This window comes from Mobula hypostoma, chromosome 6 (assembly GCF_963921235.1).
Source record: "Mobula hypostoma chromosome 6, sMobHyp1.1, whole genome shotgun sequence".
Taxonomy (NCBI): domain Eukaryota; kingdom Metazoa; phylum Chordata; class Chondrichthyes; order Myliobatiformes; family Myliobatidae; genus Mobula; species Mobula hypostoma.
The window spans coordinates 190,386,962-190,400,049 of NC_086102.1; the positions used below are offsets into that span (position 1 = coordinate 190,386,962).

At 42.7% G+C, this 13,088-nt stretch overlaps 1 protein-coding gene across 12 annotated transcripts in view; it reads right to left on the bottom strand.

Annotated features, from left to right (window-relative positions):
• nckap5l (NCK-associated protein 5-like) overlaps window positions 1–13,088 on the bottom strand; it is an 890,431-nt gene that overhangs the window by 54,235 nt on the left and 823,108 nt on the right. The window lies entirely within an intron of this gene.

Genomic DNA, 13,088 nt, shown 5'->3' on the forward strand with positions numbered 1-13,088 from the left:
TCCTTTCAATAATACTGTAAACACAAGAGATTCTGCAGATAGTGGAAATCCAGAGTAACATGCACAGCATACTGGAGGAACTCAGCAGGTCAGGCAGCATCTATGGAAAAAAGTACAGTTGATGTTTTAGGCCGAAACATTTCAGCAGGACTGGAGAAAAAAGATAAGGAGTAGATTTAAAAGGTAGGGGGAGGGGAGGGTCTAGCATATAATTCTCTGAAACTTCCATCATCTTCAACAAGATCCCACCACTAAGCAGATCTTACCCTCCCCACTTTCTGCCTTCCGCGGGGATCGCTTCCTGTGCGACTTCCTTGTCCATTCATCCCTCCACACTGATCTCACTCCTGACACATATCCTTGCAAGCAGAACAAGTGCTACACCTGCCCCTACACTTCCTTCCTCACTACCATTCAGGGCTCTAAACAGTCCTTCTAGGTAGAACCATAGAACCATAGAACACTATAAAGGCATCCGTTAGTCTTGAGAGACCATGGATCTGTGCCTGGAAAGTCTTCACTCTCCAGGACACAGGCCAAGGCAAGGTTGTATGGAAGACCAGCAGTTGCCCATGCTGCAAGTCTCCTCTCTCCACGACACCGATGTTGTTCAAGGGAAGGGCATTAGGACCCATACAGCTTGGCACCAGTGTCGGCGCAGAGCACTGTGTGATTAAGTGTCTTGGTCAAAGACACAACACGTTGTCTCGGCTGGGGCTCGAACTCAAAACCTTCAGATCACTAGTCAAATGCCTTAACCACTTGGCTACGTGCCCACATAGAACACTACAGCACAGAAAATAGGCCATTCAGCCCTTCTAGTCTGTGCCAAAACTTTATTCCGTTAGTCCCATTGACCTGCACCCAGTCCATAACCCTCCAGACCTCTCCTATCCATGTATCTATCCAATTTATTCTTAAAACCCAAGAGTGAGCCCGCATTTACCATGTCAGATGGCAGCTCATTCCACACTCCCACCACTCTCTGGGTGACATGCACAACACGCTGGAGGAACTCAGCAGTTCAGCACCATCTGTGGAAACAAACAGTCAATGTTTCGGGCCGAGACCCTTCATCAGGACTGTAGAGGGAGGGGGCAGGGGCCCTATAAAGAAGGTGGGGGGAGGCTGGGAAGGAGAAGGCTGGTAGGTGCCAGGTGAAAAACCAGTAAGGGGAAAGATACACCCACCTTCTTTACAGGGACCTCCCCCCACCTTCTTTATGGGGTTTTCACCTGGCACCTACCAGCCTTCTCCTTCCCACCCGCCCCCCACCTTCTTTATAGGGCCTCTGCCCCCTCCCTCTTCAGTCCTGACGAAGGGCCACGGCCCGAAACGTCGACCGATCATTTCCACGGATGCTGCCCGACCTGCTGAGTTTCTCCAGCGTGTTGTGTGTGTTGCTTTGACCCCAGCATCTGCCCAATATTTAGTGTTTACTCTCTGAGTGAAGAAGTTCCCCCTAAACCTTTCCCCTTTTACCCTAAAGCCATGTCCTCTTGTATTTATCTTTCCTAATCTAAGTGGAAAGAGCCTACTTGCATTTACTCTGTCTATACCCCTCATAATTTTGTAAACCTCTATCAAATTCCCCCCTCATTCTTGCGACACTTCACCTGTGAGTCTGTTGGGGTCACCTACTGTGTCTGGTATTCCAGTGTTGCCTCCTGCGTATCGGTGAAACCTGATGTAGATTGGGAGACTGGTTCATCGAGCATCTACGCTTCGTCCACCAGAAGGAGTGGGATCTCCCAGTGGCCACCCATTTTAATCCCACTTTATCTTACTTTAATCTTACTCTAATGCTGAAAATCCCACACTTCCAATTCATGGCACACATAGATTGAAGGCAATTTGTAGAAAAATAGCAATATTAACATAAACCAAATAGTATTTAGCCTTTAAACCAGTGCAGGACACTTATTTCATGGATTTGCACAATGTGATTTGTTTGCTTAATGGAATAACTTCAGTGCAATTAACAAAGGAAAAAACCCTCTTTCTTCTGCTCTGTTCACTCTGTAAATTGGGTGGTGGTGGCAAGAAAAAAGTACTTCTAATATCATTAATAATTCTGGCTTATAAAATTTTTCTCTGACTGCTTTATGCCTTTGGGGCATGCTCAGATAATACATGAATTGCTCTTTATAGAAATGCCGTGTTGGGGAATGTGCAGAGAAATTCAATTTGCTTTTAAATAGGCCATCTGGAGGGTTATTGGTCTGAAGTGCTCAGATATCCAACTGAGATCTAGAAGGAAGGTAGAAGTGATTAGAAAGATCATGGAACATGCTGGCAGTCAAAAGTGGACCCAGAAGAAGCATTTGTTTCTCTTGAGGTCACATAATATATATTGGCAATTGGTCGCTTTATCACGTGGCTTTGAGCAAACTGTTTAAATATTGCTAGTTAGGGGACACAATACGTCAGTAATGGTAAATGGAGCAGGGGCTGTGCAAATTCGGACTTCTCTGTTTTTAATGGTCCAGATTAGCTGTCGACAGCCCCTTGCATGCTTGTATCATTTGGGAGACACAACAAATCAAAACTGTCTAAATCAAAATGGTAGCTAGCAAATTTCTGGCAATGATTGGATATGGTACTAAAGTTTGAGACCTGGATTGAAATATGTTAAAGAAATGTGAAGTGGTGACATCCTTTTCTCCATCTCCTCACCACAACTGCTAGGGAGTATTTGGGAGTTAGGTTAAAAAGCAAAATAGTAACTTGTATTGGCACATGGCCAAGTGGTTAAGGCGTCAGTCTAGTGATCTGAAGGTCACTAGCTTGAGCCTCAGCTGAGGCAGCGTGTTGTGTCCGCGAGCAAGGCACTTAACCACACACTGCTCTGCGACAACACTGGTGCCAAGCTGTATGGGTCCTAATGCCCTTCCCTTGGACAACGTCGGTGGCGTGGAGAGGGGAGACTTGCAGCATGGGCAACTACCGGTCTTCCATACAACCTTGCCCAGGCCTGCGCTCTGGAAACCTTCCAAGGCGCAAATCCATGGTCTCACGAGACTAACGGATGCCTCTATAACTTTGCCAAACAATCTTTAGACCTGAACACAAACTGTGGATTAAATTTAAAATGCAGCCCTGGACAATACGACCCTAGAGCTCCGGACAGCAGGTACAGTAATTGAAAAACTGGACAATGCTGATTGACATTCATTTAGGGAGTCTGAAGTGTGGGCGTGAGCAGCAGTTAACTGAAATATCAGACAATGCTGACTTAATTTTCAGTTTGGGTGTCTGGAGTGTGGGTGTGAAGAAAGAGGTCTGAAAATTACATGTAATTCAAAGGAAGCATTGTAGATACATTGTAAATACAGAATTGTCCTTTGATCTTTAGCATATAAAATGTCATGTAATATTGCGATGAACAGGCCTCTTCCTTCAGACAGCGTTTCATTTTGTTGAATAAAAGACAACTTTATATCTACCAGCTGTGCCTCTCCAGTGACTTCGTTCACGCTACAACACCTACCACTGCCTCCCGCCTTGCTACCGCCACCACCATCTCGCTACCGCCACCACCATCTCACTACTGCCACTATTACACTTCCTGACACACTTTGTGAATAAAGAAAACATACTAACTTCTTGTTTTAGTTTCAGATTTTTATTATTAAATATCCACATTCCAATCAGTGAATAATGAAATGTTAACAACACACACAAATTGCTGGTGAACGCAGCAGGCCAGGCAGCATCTATAGGAAGAGGTACAGTCGACATTTCGGGTCGAGACCCTTCGTCAGGACTAACTGGAAGAAGAGATAGTATGGGTCTTGGCCCGAAACGTCGACTGTACTTCTTCCTATAGATGCTGCCTGGCCTGCTACTGCGTTCCACCAGCAATTTTGTGTGTGTTGCTTGAATTTCCAGCATATTCAGATTTCCTCTTATTTGCATTTTTAAATAGTGAAATGTTGTTTGATTAGCAAAAGTTATAGCTATAGATAAAAATGGCACAATTATATGTAACTCACATGCTAAAAAGACATTTCTATTGTAATCATCCAGCCATCATTAGAGCTTTGATTTTTTTTGTAATCTTAATCTTCAATTTAAATATCATATTTCTGCATTGAACAAATTATTACTGAGAACACTTGTTGTGTTGGATTGTGCGAAAAGGCTTCGGAACCAGTATCCTTTCATGGTCAGATTTCCCATTTGTCATTCTGGAAGTTAAATACTGATAGGCAAATCTATTGTGTGTCACAGAATTAGTGTATTACAGACAATATTCATGTGATTAATTTCCTTTTTATAGCATGACTTCTTAACTATCTAAAGAAATCTGTCAGAAAAGAATCCGTGGGCTGAAGTTATATTAAATGCTGAGGCTTTCTTAAAAAAAAGATGATTTCTGTTAATTAGTCTGCAATAAAAAGGATCAATATATTCATGCAAACACAAGGAATTCTGTGGATGCTGGAAATTCAAGCTACATCAAAGTTGCTGGCGAACGCAGCAGGCCAGGCAGCATCTCTAGGAAGAGGTACAGTTAACGTTTCGGGCTGAAACGAAGGGTCTCGGCCCGAATTGTCGACTGTACCTCTTCCTAGAGATGCTGCCTGGCCTGCTGCGCTCACCAGCAACTTTGATCAATATATTCATATTCTGTTGGAAAAACAAATACACAAATCCTGCAGGTCAGTTAGAAAACTACCAATTTTAGGTCACTGGTAGCTTTCAGAAGGACTTGTAATGTAATCAGGTGGTGAATTTGCCCAGTAAAACCTGTAATAATTGTATATAATAATTCATTTTGATAGTCTCTTAACTCAACCTAAATTTGGTTGAAAGAAAGAAAAAATAATCTTCTATTCAAGCTTAGTGGCATTTTGTATAAATAAGTCTGACAGTAATTTCAGAAGGTTCTAGAAGACAAGTTACACATTACCTCCTGCCCTGCCTTTCTCATTGTATAAATAATTGCACTAATTTCTTCAACTAACTTTTACAAATTTTTCAGTAACAATGCAATAAATGTTGAATTAAAAACAATCAGTGATTTGGATAATGTTAATTTCCAACAAAAATCATTTTTCCCTTTATTGCTTAATCTTAAATTTGCTGAACATTCTGAGATTTGTAGTTAGAAATATTAAACTAATTCATTAAAAACACCCATGGTTAATATTCTTAGAAATACAGCCTATCTATGTGACTACAGTTCTACAATGTTCCCTTTAGCATAAATGAATACATTTCCTTAGTGTCACTACTTGCCATTCTTCATTACACATCATTAACATCATGACAGTCTACAGTATGAGGTCTGAGTTCCAGTTTGGCAAACATAGACTACAATTTTGACAAAAAAATTAACTATTTGATTACTGAAATTAGTTGATAATGCATTGTCAAATAAAAGCTCAGGGATATACAGTATTAAACAGAGTAAAGATTTATAAACACCAAACATTCTGCACATGCTAGAAGTCCAAAGCAACATAAGCAAGTTGCTGAAGGAACTCAGCAGATTAAGCAGGATCTACAGAAATGAATGAACATGAAGAAGAGTATCGGCCCAAAACGTCGACTGTTTATTCATTTTCATAGATGCTGCATAACTTGCTGAGTTCCTCCAGCATTTTGTGAGAGTAGAGATTTTACAGTTTACCTATATTTCAGTACTTGCTGCCTTCTGATATCTACTGCCTTCATTTTATATTGACATTCATTGTTTCCAAGTGCTTTTATGTACCTTCTCACATACTGTATGCCCCTAGAATTGTTGCAATCTCATCCAGCTTCACAACCCTCTGCAGCATTGTCAAATTTAATTGCTCTACAATTGACAACTATATATTCAGCTGCCAAGGCCCTATACTGGAATTCCCTCCATAAATATTTATATTTATTACTATTTCCTTTCAATATGCATTAAAACCTCTCTCTCTCTAAACAATATTTTGTTTATCTTTCTCAACTATTTTGTGATTTCACATCACTTAATTTCATAGGCTCATTGAAGCAGACTTCTGCAGATGTAATGTGGGGAGCATTTTAACTGTTTGCATATCTGTCCGGTATCGTAGGAGAGTGGGGTGGGGGTGTGGTTTCTACTGCACAGGAACAAAACCAGTTCCAGAGAGTCAACCCCAATATGGGAACTAGCCTCCATAGTATCCAAGACATCTTGAAGGAGCGCATCCGTTATTAAGGACCCCTATCACCCAGGTCATATGTATTTCTCAATGTTACCTTCAGAAAAGAAGTACAAAAGCCGAAAGGCACACACTCAATGATTCAGGAACAGCTTCTACCCCTTTGCCATCTGATTTCTGAATGGACATTGAACTTATGAACACTACCTCATGACTTTTTATATCTAGGTGAATTTGACCGTGGAACAATTTTTGGTTCCAGAGGGGTGGTTGGAGTATTTCAGACACTGATGATCTGGGATTTTTATGAACAACAGTCCCTAGAATTTACAGAGAATGGTGTGAAAAACAAAAAAATTACTTCCAGTGAGCAGCATTTCTGTGGATGATCATGCCTTGTTAATGAGAGAGGTCAGAGGAGAATGCCAGACTGGTTCAAGTTGACAGGCAGGTGACAATAACCCAAATAACCACACATTTACGACAGTGATGTGTAGAAAAGCATCCTTGAATGCACAACACGTCAAGCCTTGAGTGGATGGGCTAAACCAGTAAAGACCAGAAACATAATCTCTGTGGCCACTTTATTAGGTTCAGGAGGTAGCGAATAATATTGCCACTGAGCGTATTCAGTGGCCAAAGCCCTAACTACTGGAATTCTCTCGATAAATATCTGTGCTTTACTACTATTTTCTCCTTCAAAGTATAGGTTAAAACCTCTCTAAAGAATATTTTGTTGATCTCTTTCAAATATTTTGTAATTTGTTGCTGTTTTATTGCATAGCCTCATTAAAGTAACTTGGGATATCTTGCAATTCTAAAGGTTCTTATAGAAACATAGAAAACCTACAGCACAATACAGGCCCTTCGGCCCACAATGCTGTGCCGAACATGTACTTACTTCAGAAATTACCTAGAGTTACCCATAGCCCTCTATTTTTCTAAACTTCATGTACCTATCCAGGAGTTTCTTGAAACACCCATTCATATCTGCCTCCACCACTGTCACCGGCAGCCTATTCCACGCACTCAACACTCTCTGCGTAAAAAAACTTACCTCTGACATCCCTTCTGTACCAACTTCCAAGCACCTTAAAACTGTGCCCTCTTGTGTTAGCCATTTCAGCCCTGGGAAAAAGCCTTTGACTATCCACATGATCAATGCCCCTCACTATCGTGTACACCTTTATCAGGTCACCTCTCATCCTCCATCGCTCCATGGAGAAAAGGCTGAGTTCACAGTCCAGGCAATATCCTTGTAAATCTTCTCTGCACCCTTTCTATGGTTTCCACATCCTTCCCTTAGTGAGGCGACCAGAACTGAGCACAGTACTCCAAGTGGGGTCTGACCAGGGTCCTATACAGTTTCAACATTACCTCTCAGCTCTTAAACTCAATCCCACGAATGATGAAGGCCAATGCACCATATGCCTTCTTAACCACACAGTCAAGCTGTGCAGCAGCTTTGAGTATCCTGTTGACTCAGACCCCAAGATCCCTCTGATCTTATACACTGCCAAGAGTTTTACCATTAATACTATATTTGACCTACCAGAATTAACCACCTCATACTAATCTGGGTTGAACTCCATCTGCCACTTCTCAGTCCAGTTTTGCATCCTATCGACGTCCCGCTGTAACCTCTGACAGCCCTCCACACTATCCACAACACCCCCAACTGTTGTGTCATCAGCAAATTTACAAACCCATCCCTCCACTTCCTCATCCAGGTAATTTATAAAAATCACAAAGAGAAGGGGTCCCAGAACAGATACCTGTGGCACACCACTGGTTACCTACCTCCATGCAGAATATGACCTGTCTACAACCACACTTTGCCTTCTTTGGGTAAGCCAATTCTGTATCCACAAAACAATGTCCCCTTTGATCCCATGCCTCCTTACTTTCTCAATAAGCCTTGCATGGGGTAACTTATCAAATGCCTTGCTGAAATCCATATAAACTTCTACAGCTCTTCCTTCATCAATGTTTTTAGTCACATCCACAAAAAATTCAGTCAGGCCCGTAAGGCACGACCTGCCCTTGACAAAGCCATGCTTACTATTCCGAATCAAATTATGCCTCTCCAAATGTTCATAAATCCTGCCTCTCAGGATCTTCTCCATCAACTTGCCAACCATTGAAGTAAGACTCACTGGTCTATAATTTCCTGGGCTATCTCTACTCACTTTCTTGAATAAGGGAACAACATCTGCAACCCTCCAACCTCCAGAACCTCCCCGTCCCCTTTGATGATGCAAATATCATTCCCAGAAGATCAGCAACCTTCTCCCTCACCTCCCACAGTATCCTGGGGTACATCCTGTCCGTCCCGGTGAATTATCCAACTTGATGCTTTCGAAAAGCTCCAGCACATCCTCTTTCTTAATGTCTATATGCTCAAGCTTTTCAGTCCACTATAGAACATCCCTACAATTGCCAAAGTCCTTTTCCGTAGTGAATACTGAAGCAAAGTATTCATTAAGTATCTCCGCCATCTCTTTTTGTTCCACACACACTTCTCCACTTTCACACTTGATTGGTCCTATTCTCTCACATCTTATCATCTTGCTCTTCACATAATTGTAGAATGAGTTGAGGTTTTCTTTAATCCTTCTCACCAAGGCCTTCTCAAGCCCCCTTCTTGCTCTCCTCAGCCCCTTCTTAAGCTCCTTTCTTGCTACCCTATATTTCTCAATAGACCCATCTGATCCTTGCTTCCTAAACCTCATGTATGCTGCCTTCTTCCACCTGACTAGATTTTCCACCTCACTTGTCACCCATGGTTCCTTCACCCTACCATTCTTTATCTTCCTCACCGGGACAAATTTATCCCTAACATCCCGCAAGAGATCCCTAAACATCGACTACATGTCCATAGTACATTTCCCTGCAAAAACTTCATCCCAATTCACACCTGCAAGTTCTAGCCTTATAGCCTCATAACTTGCCCTTCCCCAATTAAAAATTTTCCTATCCTCTCTGATTCTATCCTTTTCCATGATAATGTTAAAGGCCAGGGAGCGGTGGTCACTGTCCCCCAGATGCTCACCCACTGAGAGATCTGTGACCTGACCCGGTTCATTACCTAGTACTAGATCTAGTATGGCATTCCCCCTAGTTGGCCTGTCCACATACTGTGACAGGAATCCGTCCTGGACACACTTAACAAACTCTGCCCCATCTAAACCCTTGGAACTAATCAGGTGCCAATCAATATTAGGGAAGTTAAAGTCACCCATGATAACAACCCTGTTATTTTTGCACCTTTCCAAAATCTGCCTCCCAATCTGCTCCTCTGTATCTCTGCTGCTACCAGGGGGCCTATAGAATAGCCCCAGTAGAGTAACTGCTCCCTTCCTGTTCCTGACTTCCACCCATACAGACTCAAAAGAGGATCCTGCTACATTACCCACCCTTTCTGTAGCTGTAATAGTATCCCTGACCAGTAATGCCTCCCCTCCTCCCCTTTTCCCCTCTCTCTATCCCTTTTAAAGCACTGAAATCCGGGAATATTGAGAATCCATTCCTGACCTGGTGCTAGCCAAGTTTGTGTAATGGCCACTACATCATAATTCCATGTATGTATCCAAGCTCTCAGTTCATCACCTTTGTTCCTGATGCTTCTTGCATTGAGGTACACACATTTCAGCCCTTCTACCTTACTGTCTTTACACCGTTTATTCTGCTTCTCTTTCCTCAAAGCCTCTCTGTATGTTAGATCTGGCTTTACTCCATGCACTTCTTTCACTGCTCTATCGCTCTGGGTCCCATCCCCCTTGCAAATTAGTTTAAACCCTCCCCAACCATGCCACTGTACAGTCGCTATATAGGACTCTGGTCAGACCCCACTTGGGGTACGGTGCTCAATTCTGGTCGCCTCACTACAAGGAGGATGTGGAAACCATAGAAAGAGTGCAGAGGAGATTTACAAGGATGTTGCCTGGATTGGGGAGCATGCCTTATGAGAACAGGTTGAGTGAACTCGGCCTTTTTTGCTTGGACTGATGGAGGATGAGAGGTGACCTGATGGAGGTGTATAGGATGATGTGAGGCTTTGATGGTGTGGATAGTCAGAGGCTTTTTCCCAGGACTGAAATGGCTAACATGAGAGGGCATAGTTTTAAGGTGCTTGGGAGTAGATACAGAGGAGATGTCAGGGGTAAGTTTTTTTTTATGCAGAGAGTGGGGTGGGTGTGTGTGTGTGTGTGTGTGTGTGTGGAATTGTCTGCCGGCAATGGTGGTGGAGGCGGATACAATAGGGTCTTTTAAAAGACTCCTGGATAGGTACATTGAAGCTTTGAAAATTAGAGGGCTATAGGTAACCCTAGGAAATTTCTAAAGTAAGTACATGTTCGGCACAGCATTGTGGGCTGAACAGCCTGTATTGTGCTGTAGGTTTTCTATGTTTCTATGATCAAATTCCTGCTTCATTTCAGAGAAATAGTTTTTTCTCATGAGAAGATACAGAGCAGCCAAAGCAATGAGAAATGAAATGCCACTTAAATTACACGTGACCTATTTGAAGTACATGGTCAAGAAATTGAATCACGTATTGGACTTTTTTGAGTATTATGTGATTTGTAATTTACTCTTCCACAACGTGAAACACAATTAACAATCATTTTCTGGTTGTTTCAAATTATTCTGTAAATTCAACCCGACACTTCGAAAAGTTATTCACCCTTGGTCACCTGACAGGATTTGCATGTCAGAATAATGTCATTCCCAATGTAACGTCTCCTTTGTCAGAATTGTCAGAGTAATGTCATTCCCAATGTAACATCTCCTTTCGAGCATCGCAGGGTAATCATATAGCATTGTCCCTTGAGGAATCAATGTTGGGCATTACTGAGTCATGAGGATTTAATAAAGTAGAAAATTACTACCTCATTTAGTCCCATACTTACATTCATGCTGCTCTTTCCCCGGCTCGATATGACAGAGACCTCCAGTCTTGGTCCCAGCACCATAAGACTGTAAGATACAGGAGCAGAAGTAGGCCATTCAGCCCATCGAGTCTACTCCACTATTCAATCATGGGCTGATCCAGTTCTTCCAGTCATCCCCACTCCCCTGCCTTCTCCCCATACCCTTTGATGTCCTGGCTGATCAAGAACCTATCTATCTCTGCCTTAAATACTCCCAATGTCTTGTCCTCTACAGCTACTCATGGTAACAAATTCCACAGATTTACCATCCTCTGACTAAAGTAATTTCTGCGCATCTCTGTTCTAAATTGTCGTCCTTCAATCCTGAAGTTGTGCCCTCCTGTCCTAAACTCCCCTACCACGGAAAATAACTTTGCCATATCTAATCTGTTCAGGTCTTTTAACATTTGTAATGTTTCTATGAGATCCCCCCTTCATTCTGCTGAAGTCCAGGGAATACAGCCCAAGAGCTGCCAGACGTTCTCATACGGTAACCCTTTCATTCCTGGAATCATTCTTGTGAATCTCTCTGAACCCTCTCCAATGTCAGTATATCCTTTCTAAAATGACTGCACAAATACTCTAAGTGTGGTCTCACGAGTGCCTTATACTTTATACTTTATTGTCGCCAAACAATTGATACTAGAGCATACAATCATCACAGCGATATTTGATTACGTGCTTCGCACTCCCTAGAGTACAAATCGATAGTAAATATTACAAATTTAAATTATGAATCATAAATAGAAAATAGAAAAGGGAAAGTAAGGTAGTGCAAAAAAAACCGAGAGGCAGGTCCGGATATTTGGAGGGTACGGCCCAGATCCAGGTCAGGATCCATTTAGCAGTCTTATCACAGTTGGAAAGAAGCTGTTCCCAAATCTGGCTGTATGAGTCTTCAAGCTCCTAAGCCTCTTCCCATAGGGAAGAGGGATGAAAAGTGTGTTGGCTGGGTGTGTCGTGTCCTTGATTATCTTGGCAGCACTGCTCCGACAGCGTGCGGTGTAAAATGAGTCCAAGGACGGAAGATTGGTTTGTGTGATGTGCTGGGCTGTGTTAACAATCTTCTGTAGCTTCTTGCAGTCTTGGACAGGACAACTTCCATACCAGGTTGTGATGCACCCTAGAAGAATGCTTTCTACGGTGCATCTATAAAAATTAGTGAGGGTTTTAGGGGACAGGCCAAATTTCTTTAGCTTTCTCAGGAAGTAAAGGCGCTGGTGGGCGTTCTTGGCAGTGGACTCTGCTTGGTTGGACCAAGTCAGGTCATTTGTGATATTGACCCCGAGGAACTTAAAGCTTTTGACCCTGTAAACGGGGTCGTGCGGTCCGCTACTCCTTCTGAAGTCAACAACCAATTCCTTCGTCTTGCTGACGTTGAGGGATAGGTTATTGTCTTCGCACCATGCCACCAGGTTCTTAATTTCCTCTCTGTACTCAAACTCATCATTACCCGAGATACGGCCTACAATTGTGGTGTCATCAGCAAACTTATATATTGAGTTTGATGGAAACTTGGCTACACAATCATGGGTGTACAGTGAGTACAGCAGGGGGCTGAATACACAGCCTTTTGGGGCACCGGTGCTCAGAGTGATTGTAGAGGAGAGCTTGTCCCCTATTTTTACAACCTGGGTCCTGTCGATGAGGATGTTGAAGATCGAGCTGCAGATCTGAGTGCTAAGGCCTAGGTTCCGGAGCTTAGGAATCAGTTTATTTGGAATGATGGTATTAAAGGCAGAGCTGTAATCAATGAAAAGGAGTCTTACATATGCGTCTTTATTCTCCAGGTGTTCTAAGGAGGAATGTAGGGCCAGAGAGATGGCATCTGCCGTTGACCTGTTGCTCCGGTAGGCGAATTGCAAAGCATTGAGATTGACCGGTAGTCTGTGGTTGATCTGTGCCATAACCAATTGCTCAACATCACATTCCTGCTCTTACATTCTATGCCTCTAGAAATGAATGCTAACATTGCATTCGCCTTCTGCACCACCGACTCAACCTGTAGGTTAACCTCTAGGGCAGGGGTGGC